At 41.5% G+C, this 14,773-nt stretch overlaps 1 protein-coding gene across 1 annotated transcript in view; it reads right to left on the bottom strand.

Moving 5' to 3' along the window:
- Positions 1-14,773, bottom strand: part of FSIP1 (fibrous sheath interacting protein 1) — a 195,083-nt gene that overhangs the window by 124,511 nt on the left and 55,799 nt on the right. The gene's annotated exons all lie outside the window — the stretch shown is intronic.

The following is a 14,773-nucleotide window of genomic DNA, read 5'->3' as shown; positions in this document are numbered from 1 at the left end:
CAGGCCTCTAGTTCTACATAATAAAAGCCTAATATGCAAATCGACCGAACGGTGGAACAACTGGCAGAATGACTGGTCACTATGATGCACACTGACCACCAGGGGACAGACAACACAGGAGCTGCCCCCAGCCCACAGGCCCCAACCCACGGCAGTGGTGGGGGTCAGGACCAGTGAGCGGGTGGCGTCAGGTGGGTGCCAGCAGGGGTTCCCCCCATCACCCTGCCTGTCATCCCACAGATCGATTCTGATCGCCAACCAGGCCTAGGGACCCTACCCATGCATGAATTTCGTGCACTGGGCCTCTAGTTTATACAATAAAATACTATGCAACTATAAAAAAGAAGGATCTCTTGCCCTTTAAGACAGCATGGAGAGACCTGGAGAGTATTATGCTAAGCACAATAAGCCAGTCAGAGAAAGGCAAGTATCACATGATGTCACTTATATGTGGAATCTAATGAACAAAATAAACTGATGAGCAAAATATATTCAGACTGATAAATCTCAAAGGGAAGGTGGGGTAGGGCGGTGATTAACCAAAGAACTTATATGCATAACCCACGGACACAAACAACAGTGTGGTGATGGTCTGGGGCAGGAGTTGGGAGCGGGATAGAAGAGGTTGATGGGGGTGAGGGGAGGGATATCTGTAATACTTTCAACAATAAAGATAAATTTTAAAAGATTTTTTAAATTTATCAGGGAGTACATTTCTTTATTAAATCTAACATATGTTCCAATTAAAAAACTGTTCAAAGTAGAAAGTTCAAGTAATAATAGCTAACACTTTAGAAAGCTAAAGTTAGGAGAGGCAGTAAGGAAGATAAACAGTTGAAAAAAGTCCATCTTGCTGGGGAAAAAATAATAGTGATGTATGCCTGCAAATGTGGGTTATGTGAGATTACATTTCTTTTTCTTCCTTCTGTCCTATAGTTCAGAGGCTGATTTGCTGTTCCAGACCAGCTGCAAAACAATTTTTCTATGGTTTGAAAATATTGGTGCTGTTCTCACTTGAGAGCATACAAAACTTTAGAAAATTTACAGAAAGAGGAGGGGGAAAATAAGTGTAAGTACCAGGATCCTGTGTAGAGATCAAGGAAGGTCTAAGTCCAAGAATTTCCATTTCATTATATTTTCATTTCTGTGCATTCTAATTGGTTCCATTTCAAATCTTCCTTTGCCAAACTCTCAAAAGCCCCTTTTTATTTCATTAAATATATTAAACAGACTTTACATTCTGAAATAGACTATTCTAAACAGCAGTCTACATAGAACTGATTCTATAGTGTGTTTTCCTATTAACTATTGCTTATGGTGGCTTATCCCTTATGTGTTTTGGAGGGTGGGGATCTTTATTGTGAATTCATGGTCCTACAACTTTATTTGTGGAAATTATTTAAGGTATAGATTTAAATTGTGTTCTTCCAGAAAGATTTCCCTTTCCTTCTACCAGGAGCCAAGAGCACTGCCAACTAAGACCGCTTTCAAGTGAATATTCAACTTGGGATTTTCAGGCCCTACAAATAGTATGAACTCAAACCCAAAACCTACCTTCTTGCAGGCTTGTAGTTAAAAATTCTCATGGGAGACTCTTGTTTCCCATGGCACCCACAACCAAAGCAAAGACAGATAGATATAGATACAGATATGTGGATACAAATTTCCACCTCTCCCTCTTCAGAGCAGGTTTTTCCTAGTTCATCCACTGAGGTTTAACCATTTTGTGAGCCAACTCTATGGGGGAGTTCTGATTTGACCTCCTCAGTCTCCTGAGCCCCTATACAAGGTCTGTTAAAACCCAAGCTTAAGGCAATTGGAGACTGGGGAGGAATGCTGCCTCCAGGGGCCACTTACCTCTCCTGATTCACATTATCCTGTCATCTCTGTCCTCCAAGGAATGCCCTTACTTTTCTGCCAGCTCAGCCATGCCTTAAAAAATTACTTTAAAAAAATACACTTTATCCATCATATTTAATTTTGCTCTACTAAGAGGAGTTTCTCTACATATCTAGTCTGCCATATAGCTAGTAGTAGAACGCTCAACCCAGAGACTTGGCACAGGGGGCTGGCTGCAAGGGCTCAATTTCTCCTATTTCTAAGAATAAAACTTTATAGAATTCATAGTCCCAGACAGTACTTTTCATTTTGTTTCAGCTTCTTCCAACTTCCTTCTATGCCCATGGAAACCCCACACTGGCCCCAGTTCCACACAGTGAACCTGGTTCTGGTCCCAGCCTCACATGCAACACTTGATCTCACATCAGTCAAACTCCCAACTGAAGGTCTGCTAAGTCTTGTGTTACACTTGCTTTTCTGCTCCACAGAGTAATATATCTTGCTGTATTATTATGCTATGTAAATTTTCTACATGGCGGGAGCCATGGTAAGTATAAAATTAGGTCAACACATGACCTTGACCAGAAATGAAAATTAAACTGTTTTTATTGAATTTTCAGGTAGAATTTCTTGGGCACTTTTTTCATGTATCCTATATGTTTTCTCCTAAAACACTAGTATAAAAGCTAGAGCATCAGTGACTGATGGTATCATTTTATTCATACAGGATGTTGAGAACAAGAATTTGATGAAGATAACCTCTGAGCCCAAAACCAGAGATGGAGGCCTCTATAGTTCCATATAATATACATGAGCCAAAGAGCTAAAAACCAAAGACCAGGGCAGAATTCAGTGATACCAAGACATCACTATGTAGGGGGAGCACAGGTCCAGGAAACACAATATGAAGGTAAAGAAGGGGGAGGGCAGCTACATCCCAATGACTGAGATCCAGGAGGTTAGTTGCTCAGAACCATGGCCTCCACATCAGAGATCAGGATGGGCCTGCACTCTGCTCCTCCAAGCCAGTGCCAGTCCTCAAACTGTTTGTTACCAGTCTGCTAGGAGATAAAGAGCAATGCCAGGACTTAAATAAACCATGTCACAAGGACACTTTTCTTGATGAAATAAAGAAGGTATAGATGTATGTTCTGGTGAAAGTTCCTTAATCTACACCATCATTCCCCCCCTCGCCCCCACAACTAACATGGAGTTCTCTGACCATCTCCATTGAGATCACTGCTTTAGATAATCCTGCTTTGGCCGGAGGGAGCCTTAGAAGGTAATCACAGGTATATCTAGGATCTGAAGGTTTATTAAAAACAAAACAAAACAAAAAAAACCCCACAACTAACTATAGCCAGTTAAAAAAATAATGAAGGGTAAAGACAACATGAATATTAATAACACTCCCATTGAAAAAAAATCACTTAAGTATCTATACTAATAAAAGGGTAATATGCTAATTAGAGATCTTCCGGATGACCTTCCAGACATCCTTAGACAAAGCCACAGTGGCGGGCCCGAGGCAGAGGCAGGTAGGGGTGATCAGGCCGGCAGGGGAGAGCAATTAGGGAGATCAGGCTGGCAGGGGAGAGCAGTTAAGGCAATTAGGCAGGCAGGCAGAGGTGGTTAGGGGCGATCAGGCAGACTCCGGTAGCCCCACACACAGAGGGAAACCCACGGCAGGGGCAAGGCTGGCAAGCGGGTGGTAACAGCCAACCTCTCAGTCCCTCCCCTGGCTGTCAGGCACTGATCACCCTATGGCAATAGGGGGTGGAGCCAGCTGTGGGCAGCCAGGGAAGATGGCCTAAGGACCATACCCACATACAAATTTTGTGTGCTGGGCCTCTAGTTTATTATAATTCTTTTAAAAGAATTATACTAAAAATGACCTTAAGTGTTAAAAAAGAAATTAAATGGGATGTTATTCCATGTTAACATCCAAATAATAGGCTTGAGTTCAACCTCTAAAACTCATAATTTTTATTTATGCATTCTAATTTTATGTCAATAAATGCTATAATGGTTAAATGTGTTTTATATGTGTATAAATAGCATACTGTAATTTTTACAGTATTTATTTTACTTCATTGGTTATATTTAATTATATCCTTCAGTGAGATATTATTTGCTTATTTCTTGAAGCATGTACATGCACTTATTCCATATAACCACATCCATGGTACATGGACTCAACCAATAAACTCTGAAAACCAATTAAGAAAGCAAAAAGCGAGGTATGTTAGGGCCTAACTAACTTTATTATCTATTTCTAAAGCCTCTACTCTGCAATAAAGCTTTAAGGAAAAGACAAGTAATATTATGTTAAAAAGTTGCCATCAAAATTTTCATTTTTAGGGTAACTTCCTTGATATGTCACTTCATTCAGAAACATCACAATACCTACTACACCTTATATAATAATATCAAGTCTACATTATCTTAATATATGTAAAGAATCATAATCCAGAAAAAAAAACTCCTTAATACCTTTTCAAACTTTTATTGTATAGGCAGATACAAGACATAACTCCTCTTGTTCCAAAATATTTAAAATTGAAATCTACTGATGTATTTCATAAATGCACTAAAAATTGTAGTTGAACCAAAATAAGTCAAAACACCCTTTTAAAAAGTTAGGCTCATTTATTCATTCCAGAATAATTTCTAAATATCTGCCATATACCTATAACTGCTCAACCATTAAATGATACTATTCAGTTGCAAGAAGTTTTATCAAGATTTCTCTATCAAATGATACAGATATATCCTTCTGGAAATTTTATGTTCTACTTGTTTCAAAATGTGTTTCTTTGCCAATGTTTATAATTTAACTGTTAATGTATAAATCCCATTCTCAAAATTTCACAACCAAATATTTGGCATTATTATTGCACACAGCTTCCACCACCTACAGAAGAAAAAAACAAGGGTTATACACTCTATAAAAATACAAGTTTGCATTTTATCTATCTTCCTAAAAGCTGTTACCAAAAAAAAAAGATTAAGTAAGTTCTATCGTTCTCAACAATGACACTAAGGAGAGAGTATAACTACTTTTCCAAGTCAGGTCTAAATTTATATAGAAATACTAAAGCATACTAGTCTTCGAGTTTAACCACAAACATGTCAGGTTGTTTGGAGTTCTGTTGAATTTGGAAAAGATGTATAAACAGTTGCTAGCAGCATAATGTTTTTAGGAAAAAGTCCACATTGACAGGTAGTCTCAAATCTTAGCTGAAAATTAACTGAACTATACAGGTATAACTGAAAAAGGTTGGAATAATGAAAAGTTCACAGGATGAATGTTAAAAAAAATTGGGGATTGGCCCAAGTCTACCACTAACTAATTGTGATTCTTTGAAAAACTATTTAGCTGTTCATGATTGGTTTCTAATCCATAGAACTGGCCCAAATGACCTCTAAGACCCCTTCAGCTCTCACATTCTATAATTCTAATTCAATGGCATGTTTTGTAATGGAAGGTAGTCCCTCCATCCATTCACTGAGCAGAAGAAACCCTCCAGTCCTCTCATCGGGGTCCATGTGCTCTCATACTGGGTTAAATGGCAAGAGCATGTGGAAATACGAATCAGAACACAAAGACTTGTCATCTTTTGTGAACCACATTCTTATCCACAATGCCCAGCAACAAGGCTTAGAGTGCTAAACAATTTGATGCAATAATGACAATGCAGTTCACCAAACAAGGCCAAGCTCACTGGTTTCCAGGAAACTGAAAAGGGAAAGAATGCAGAAAGAAATAGTAGAGACTTTAAATGATGGAAAAAATGAATAAAGTTCAAACTGAGAATGAAAGAGACACAATAAAGATCTAAAAAGTATGGTCAATGCATTTAGAATGATTGGAACCGTGAAGACTTTTTCCTAACAATACTAACAAAACATCTTTGAGAATATTTTATTACTAAAGGAGTCAATGAGATGAGAACAGATTGATGGTTCTTTCTTCCGGGGGGAGGGGAAGAGGGTAGGGGACTTGATGGAGGGAGCCAAACAGAGAAAAAAAAAAACTCATGGACAACAGTGTGGTGACTGCTGAGGGGTGGAATAGAGGAGGGTATAGGGTAATAAATGGTGATGGATGGAGACTTGAGTTGGGGTGATGCACACACAATACAGTGTAAAGATGATGTGTTGTGGAACTGTGCACCTGAAACCTGCATAATGTTAACCAGTGTCACTCTAATAAGTTAAATAAAAAGAAAAAAAATGCAAGGCTAAAATTGAATTCTTTTGATTCATTAAAGCTACAATTATTATGCAACTTCATTAAAGGTATTTTTATCTAATCCAAAAAGTTAAAGATGTTCCTTTAAAAAAAAAAAAAAAAAGAACATCCCATTAGTCTTATTGTCACAATGGAACATTCAATATCTCAAAAAATTATACCAAATATGAATTAATGTTACTATTTAACTTAGTCAAAAATTACACCATTACTGCCCTGGCCAGAGTGGCTCAGCTGGTTAACAGTCCCATGCACCAAGAGGTCGCCGGTTCAATTCCCGGTCAGGGCACATGCCTGGGGTGCAGACTTGATCCCCAGTAGGCAGTGTGCAGGAGGAAGCCAATCAATGTGATCAATGTTTCTCTCTCACCCAGTCCCTTCCTCTCTCTCTAAAATCAATAAAAACATTTTTAAATATATCATTACATTAAAGGGTTAAAATATGTATAAATAAAGCAAATAATAAAATTACCTCATTATGACTCTCTTTTCTTTAGAAATAAAGGCAATTTAATAGAAAGTAGAAAATAATGTAAAGAAATTCTATTTCCCTTCAGATCATTATCAGTTTATATATACATATACATTAAATAATTATAGTTGATACTTAGAATCTATCCAACATTTTTATTTTTGTTTTATATTACCCATTTCCAACCAGAAGTTATTGATAAAACCATATACTGTTGTTTTTATTACCATACCATAGTATTAAATGGGTTAACATTGCTTTGGCATTCTATTTAAGAGCATTTAAATCATTTCTTATTTTGCTTGGTTTGGTTTTCCTTGGGTATTATTTCTTTGGAAATATTCCAAAAAGTGTAATTATGCAGGTCAAAAATATAAATAATGGCAGAGCTATAATAATTGGTCAATTTCTTTCCACAGGAAAAATAACCAATTTTAAAAGCTACCAAGAATGTTCAAATGTTGCTGTCCCCACCTCCATATCACTCTCCCTAACATATATCAATTCATCATTATTTTTGCTGGTCTGATAAATGTATATATTGCCTATAGGTTGTCTGAATATGAACTGTAACCACTGGTAAAGCTGAACATTATTACTTAGGATGATTCACTATTTTTCTAAATGCATAAAGACCACTTTATTGAGAAACTAGAGACCTGATGCATGAAATTCATGTAAGGGTAGGCCTTTGCAGCCACAGCTGCTGGGGCTCTCACAGCCCTGGCTGCCTCCCAGCCCCACCCCCCGCCCGCACCTACCTTGGTCTGGCGCTGCCCACGTCTGCCGCCAATTCCCGGTTCCGTAGAGTCCCCTGATCAATTGCCCCCCCCCCCCATTGTTCGTCCCCCTGCTGGTGGCCTGGGCCTCCCTCTGCAGGGTGATCATGGGGCGATGATGGGCCCCACTGACCAATTACATCACACCCGCCTTGGCTGGCCTGGTGCCAGTGCATGACATAGCGTGGTCGTCTGGAAGGTCATCCATATGGTCATTCTGCTGTTCAGTCATTTGGTTGATTTGCATATTATGCCTTTATTATTATAGACTAGAGGCCCAGTGCACAAAATTCATGCACAGCAGGGTCCCATAAGCCCAGCCTGCACCCTCTCCAATCCGGGACCCCTCAGGGGATGTCCGACTGCCGGTTTAGGCCCAATCCCAGGCAGTCGGACATGCCTGTCACAATCCTGGACTGCTGGCTCCTAATCGCTCACCTGCCTGCCTGCCTGTTTGCCCCTAACTGCCCCCCCTGCAGGCCTGATCACCCCTAACTTCCCCCACTGCAGGCCAGGTCGCCCCCAACTGCCCCCTCCCTGCCAGCCTGGTCACTCCTAACTGCCCCCCCACCGCCAGCCTGGTCACCTTTACTGCCCCCACTGCTGGCCTGGTCGCCCCCAACTGCCCCCTCTGCTGTCCTGGTCACTCCCAACTGCCCCCTGCCAGCCTAGTCACCCCATACTGCCCCCTCTGCCAGCCTAATCACCCCCAACTGTCCCCCCTGCCAGCCTGGTCACCCCCAACTGCACCCCCCTGGCCAGCCTGGTCACCCCTAACTGCCTCCCCTGCTGGCCTGGTTGCCTCTTACTGCTCCCCCTGCCAGCCTGGTCACCCCCAACTGCCCTCCTCTGGCAGCCTGGTCACCCCACGCAGCCTGCTTGTTCAGTCGTTTGGTAGTCCCTCACTAACCCCCCTGCCGGCCTGGTCGTAGGCAGCCATCTATGTGAGGGCGTGAAGATTAATTGGCATATTATCTCTTTATTATATAGGACTAGAGGTCCAGTGCACAAAAATTTGTGCACTCGGGGGTGGGGGTCCCTCAGCCTGACCTGTGCCCTCTCGCAGTCTGGGACCCCTTGGGGTAGGACCACCTGCTGGTTTAGGCCTGCTACCTGGGGGATGGGGCCTAAGGTGGCAATCAGACATCCCTCTGGCAGCCTGGCAGCCCTCAGGGGATGTCCACTTGCCAGCAGGGAGCAGACCTAAGCTGCAGTTGGACATCCTTAGCGTTACTGATGAGGCAGGAGAGGCTCCCACCACCACCGCTGTACTGGCAGCCATCAGCCTGGCTTGTGGCTGAGCAGAGTTCCCCCATGTGGGAGCGCACTGACCACCAGAGGGCAGCTCCTGCATTAAGCGTCTGCCCCCTGGTGGCCAGTGTGTGTCATAGTGACCAGTCATTCCCAGTCATTCTGCTGTTAGGGTCAGTTTGCATATTACTATATAGGATAGAAGCCTGGTGCACGGGTGGGGGCCAGCTGGTTTGCCCTGAAGGGTGTCCTGGATCAGGGTGGGGGTCCCGCTGGGGTGCCTAGCCAGCCTGGGTGAGGGGCTGATGGGTGTTTGCAGCTGGTCACACATCCTTCAGGGTGGGGGTCCCCACTGGGGTGCCTGGCCAGTCTGGGTGAGGGGCTGAGGGCCGTTTTCAGGCTGGCCAGCGACTGAAGCTCCCAGCCTCTCCTTTTTTTCTTTTTTTTTATTCTGAGATTTATTTACCTTCTATAATTGAAACATTGTTGCCATCACTGGCGCTCCCAGCTCTGAGGCCGCGGCCGGCTGAAAGCAGGTATCTGGGGTTTGTTTAGCTTCTATAATTGAAACATTGTTGCTTTCAGGCTCAGAGCTGGGCCGCTGCAGGCGGGGAACCTTGGCTTCTTCCATTACTGGAGCAAGCAAGCCTCATGTTCGCTTCAGCTGCATGGCTGCCGGCCGCCATCTTTGTTGGCAGTTAATTTGCATATCACCCTGATTAGCCAATGGGATGCATAGTGGAGGTACAGTTAATTACCCTTTTTGTATTTTATGAGATAGGATAATAGCGATCTTTTATAAGCATCAATGCTTTCCATATCTTTAAACATTAATTTTGCTTACAAATACAGCACATGTATATTATGGAAAGTTGGTAATACAAAGAAAAGTATGAGAAATAATATCAAAATCACCTATAATCCAGCTTACTTTTCCTTTTAAATAGTGTATGTTATTATAAGAAGTAAATTTCATTTTTTCACCTCCCCATCTCATCTTCACTAAAAGCAATCACTGTTGAACATTTGATATATATTGTTCCAAAAATTTTCTATGCTTCTTTAATAAAAATGGAATCATACTGATCATGTTCTTATGCAACAGGCTCTTTTTCCTTAATACCATATCACAGGCATCTTTCCAAAATAGATAGATCACATCATTCTTTTTATAACAGTACTAGAGGCCCAGTGCATAAGATTCGTGCACTCAGGGGGTTCCCTCAGCTCGGCCTGCACCCTCTCACAGTCAGACATCCTTAGGGCTGTCACAGAGGCAGGAGAGGCTCCCACCACCACGCTGCACTGGGCAGCCATGAGCCCGGCTTCTGGGCTTCTAGGCTTCTGGCTGAGTGGCACTCCCCCTGTGGGAGAGCACTGACCACCAGGGGGCAGCTCCTGCATTGACAGTCATTCTGCCTTTCAGTCAATTTGCATATTACCCTTTTATTATATAGGATGATGTTCTAAGGTATACACATAATAAATTATGAAAACAAGTAAAAGAAAGGCAAAGGGGTCCCAGCTGATATCTGAGGTATACATATTACATTTGTTTTTGTTTTTATTTTAGTTATGGTCTCATAGGTACCAATTACCTTGCCCCCTTGACCTTCCACTGCAATCACTGAACTTACTTTCACCTCCATCTCAATTTATGACCCATTTTCTCCATTTTTGGTATACTGCTGAGGGCTGCCAGAGACGACTGCAAGCCTTGCTGGCTGGCTCCATTTCACACCTGTGGCTTCAACCTCAGCTGGGCTGTCTTCATTGTTTACCATTGCTTTCTTCTTATTCTCAGAGTCTATTCCAGTCCTTTCCTAACCTGCTTCAAGACCCCATCCCCAATCTACCCTCTCATTCTGACCATATGGCTTGAACTCTAGTTTGCAGAGTAAACAGCAAACATAGACACATGCCTCCGTCACCTTTTTCTCATCTCTATACCTGCTTTTCTAGGCCCATCCTTCCCTTCTTTTATCCTGAGTCAGAAAAAGGGCATCTTGATTCTTCTCCAAGCTTACACTTTAATTTCATCCTCTACACCACTTCCTCCCATTCCTTATCATAAAAGCAAACTTATGTAAATGCCATATTAATAATGTTAATAATACAATAGCAATACTAATAATAAATATTTATATAACACTTAAAATGTGTCAGACCCTGTTCAAACCATTTTACATATGTTAGCTAATTTAATCTTCAAAACAGCCTATAGCCCTAGCTGGTTTGGCTCGGTGGACAGAGCATCGGCTTGCGGACTGAAGGGTCCCAGGTTCGATTCCGGTCAAGGGCACATGCCCAGGTTGCGGGCTCAGTCCCCAGTGGGGGGCGTGCAGGAGGCAGCCGATCAATGATTCTCTCTCATCATTGATATTTCTAGCTCTCTCTCCCTCTGCTTTCCTCTCTGAAATCAATAAAAATATATTTTTTAAAAAAACAGCCTATGAAGTAAGTGTTAATTATAATTATCTTCGTTCTACAGATAAAGGAACTGAAGCACAGAGAGATCAGAAGAGCTGACCAATGTCACACAGCTCATAAGTACAGAGTTGAGATTCAAACCCAAGTAGTCTGGCTCCAGTATCTGCTATATCCCATCTACAGAACTTATACGCAGGACTATAACCCAGGGAGGTAATATAAAGCAGAGTAGGGTTTGAAGGTTGAATGGGCAGAGAAGCCTTTGGAGCACCCAAAACAACAGAAAGCAATTCTCTGAGCTCAACAGGAAACTCAGGGGTTAGAGTTACCAGAGCCCACTGTATGGCAAGTGATTGAGAGGTTATCTGTGGGGTTTGCCTTGTGTTGCCTATTCTATGAGTATGGCTATTTCCATTTTCTCTTGATTCTACCTTCTCAAATCATCTCCATACAAGCAGTTAGCCTGACAGAGGAATTCTTATCCATGGCCAACGCCAATACTGCTAACCCCCTGGCAACCAATGAGGCAAGAGGTGAGTGGCTCATCACAATTCCTGCCCCCACATGGGAAAAAGAGCTCAAAGCACAGCACCTCCACATACTTGCCACATACAAATAGCCTCCTTGTGCTGAAGAAACTGACCTAAACCATCACCCTTTTGATACTTAGACCCTCTCTACAGCTACCTATAAAAGTGTCAGTCTGGTCTAATTTGAAAACCTTGATTGAGACAGACCATTCCCACTGAGATCATTCTTTCTTTCTTAATATTTGTCTGAAATCTGTCTCTTTATGACCTCCCAATCACCATATTTTCCCCTACACCAGCGGTTCTCAACCTGTGCGTCGCGACCCCTTTGGGGGTTGAACGACCCTTTCACAGGGGTCGCCTAAGACCATCGGAAAACACATATATAATTACATATTGTTTTGTGATTAATCACTATGCTTTAATTATGTTCAACTTGTAACAATGAAATTGGGGGTCACCACAACATGAAGAACTGTATTAAAAGGTCGCGGCATTAGGAAGGTTGAGAACCACTGCCCTACACTATAAAAAACAAAAGTAATAATTCAAATGATAATCCTTTACATCTCTTTGGGAAGTGACCATGTGTGATTTTTCTACCAAACCATCCTATCCCTGTTTCCCCACAAAACACAGACACAGACAGACACACACACACACACACACACACACACACACACACACACACACACACTTCTTTGCCTGGCTAAATACACTCATTCCCATCAACAATCCTTCATATGACCTTGTGTTAAATCTCATCCTCATCCTTGTCATTCTACTATCCAAATATGATCCACTGTGCTTACCTCTCCCTGAATGTGTAGCGTAGCAGCTACATTACACTGCTGACTCATATTGAGTGAATCCTAAAGATTTGTTTCAATTTGCTGCTTCTAGCTACATGGCTCATCCTTCCCCTACTTATGTAAGCTGGTGTTCAGGGCCCCTGCATGCCCACTGAATTTCATACTACATTTGTGAGCCCCCACCTCACTTCATCGTGCCTACTTCTCCCAGCTCCTACTAGCTAGATCCACTGATACCAACAATACCACCACCACCATCTTCAGACTAATTCAAATCCCACTTAACCAATCTTAACCAAGGCAAATGTGCATCCACAGCCTCAGCCCACAATCTGAAATACTGAATTAAGTTACTGTTATAGCCTTTACTGACAAATCAAGACTGGGATCCATGTGGCTCCAAGAGTAACCACCCCCAACCCCAACGCTCCCACATTGACCCTTAGCTCACCCTTTCCCTCTTCCAACCCTAAGACTTAATATGGATTTGATCCTTAAATCACCAATTCAATGGCCACAGATTTACTTCTTTACCCAAATTAGTGATTTAAAACAATGTTCTATTGTAATAGAGAGACTAAAATATAAAATTAGCCATTTACAGAAGCTATCATTCAGAAAGCATATTCTCCGGTCTATAGATAGCAGGAATATATATCTCACATTCTCATAAAAAGTGCTATTAAACTTCCAAAAATAACTTTCAATAGAATATTTAAGCCAACTACTACTAAATATTTAGGAAATACACAAGTTGAGTTTTAGGTTATATAAATAACACCATTTCTCACCCAAAATAAGTATTCCAAGAATCATAGGCAAAAGGACAAGGTGAACTAGCCCAACCCTAATTTCACAGTCACAAGCCAAGTCTCTAAGAGACTGAGTGAGGGATTTAAGGTAACAGAGCAGGGCACTGATAACACTGAAACAAGGACTCAGGTCTCCAGATTCCCAACCCACCAAGTATCTAGAAGCTTGTGAGGAACGATGGGCTTTGCAGAGTTTGAAACAGACACAGTCTCTTCCCTCAAAAGTACACACACAGTACACAATATGATACTGTGAAACACTAAACAATTAAAACATAAAGACAATGTAAATATAGATAAACTCTCATGTGCCTTTATCAACTAGATACCAGTTTCTGAAAGTGTTGACTATAAAATACAAAACTGAAATTATCACTTATATGAGGGAATCCAAGAATTTTCCCCATGAATATTACTGGTTATAAAAAAAAAAAACTTATCACACTTTATCAAAAAAACAATATTAATCATGAAAAGTAAATCAGAAACGTGGTATAGCACAGTTGTTGAAAGCTAATCATTTGAATCCTTTCTTACACTTACTAGCTATATAACCTTAAGGAAGTTAATCAACCTCTCTGTGCCTCCATTTCCTCACCTATAAATTGTAAGGTAATAGTGTTCACCTCTTAGAGTGGTTGTGAAGATTAGTTAATACATTGTAAAATATTTGGAACAGTATGCCTGGCATATAGTAGGTACACAATAATTGCTCTCCTCTATTCGTATGTTATTCTTCTCCACTTAGTCAATAACGACCTCTTGATACTTTATCATGTCTCAAGTCTAGCCAACCTTCAGAAGCCACTGGAATAAAATACAAGATTCCTAAAGGACCCAGGTTTTGAGTCAAAAATTAAATAATGATAGGCTATGATAAAAAAAAACAGATACATGTTCAAGGCATAAGATAAGTGATCAGAAATCAGAAAAACTGAATTATAGAAAACACAGTCATTGCCTATCTTAGATTGACAGGTATGGGAGGAGAAGAACCAACAGTTTTCAAAGCAGGTCAAACCACAAACATTTTATTTGCCACATCAAGTTGAAATGCTCCATCACCACCACAACTATTTGCCAAAAGCCCTTTACACTTCTTAACCATTCCTACTTCTCTTACTTCTTCCCCATATCTACAGACTAAAGGGAAAAAAAATTCCTCAGAAAATAAAAACAGAGGTCTCCCTGAAATATAATCCCCACTAAATTTCCCATAAAAGTAAATAAAAATGAATTATAAAGCAAAGCACAACGCATCTATTCCCTTCAGATCTGCTGCCTGGCTGTCCTTAGCAGACCTGGATATCCTGAGGCTCCAGGTGGGGGCTGCTGTTCATGGCTGGCAAATGCTAAGAGCAGTTCAGAAGGATGTGACCGTGAGGGGCGGAGAATCTCAGTCAGGATCGGTGCACACTCTTGGAGAGCTCTGAGGAGATCAGAATTTAACCAAAATCACTGACCTGGTGGCACTCCCATGGAGCAGCATATTAAACGGGTGATGAGAGAAGAGAGTGACGAGGTTCTTAATGGCTACACAGGAGGTGGCAATGCTGAGAGGAGGGTAACACAAGTCAGGACAGAAAAAATTTT

The sequence above is a fragment of the Myotis daubentonii genome, chromosome 1 (genome assembly GCF_963259705.1).
Source record: "Myotis daubentonii chromosome 1, mMyoDau2.1, whole genome shotgun sequence".
In the NCBI taxonomy this organism is placed as follows: Eukaryota; Metazoa; Chordata; class Mammalia; order Chiroptera; family Vespertilionidae; genus Myotis; species Myotis daubentonii.
This window is presented reverse-complemented; position numbering and strand designations above follow the sequence as displayed.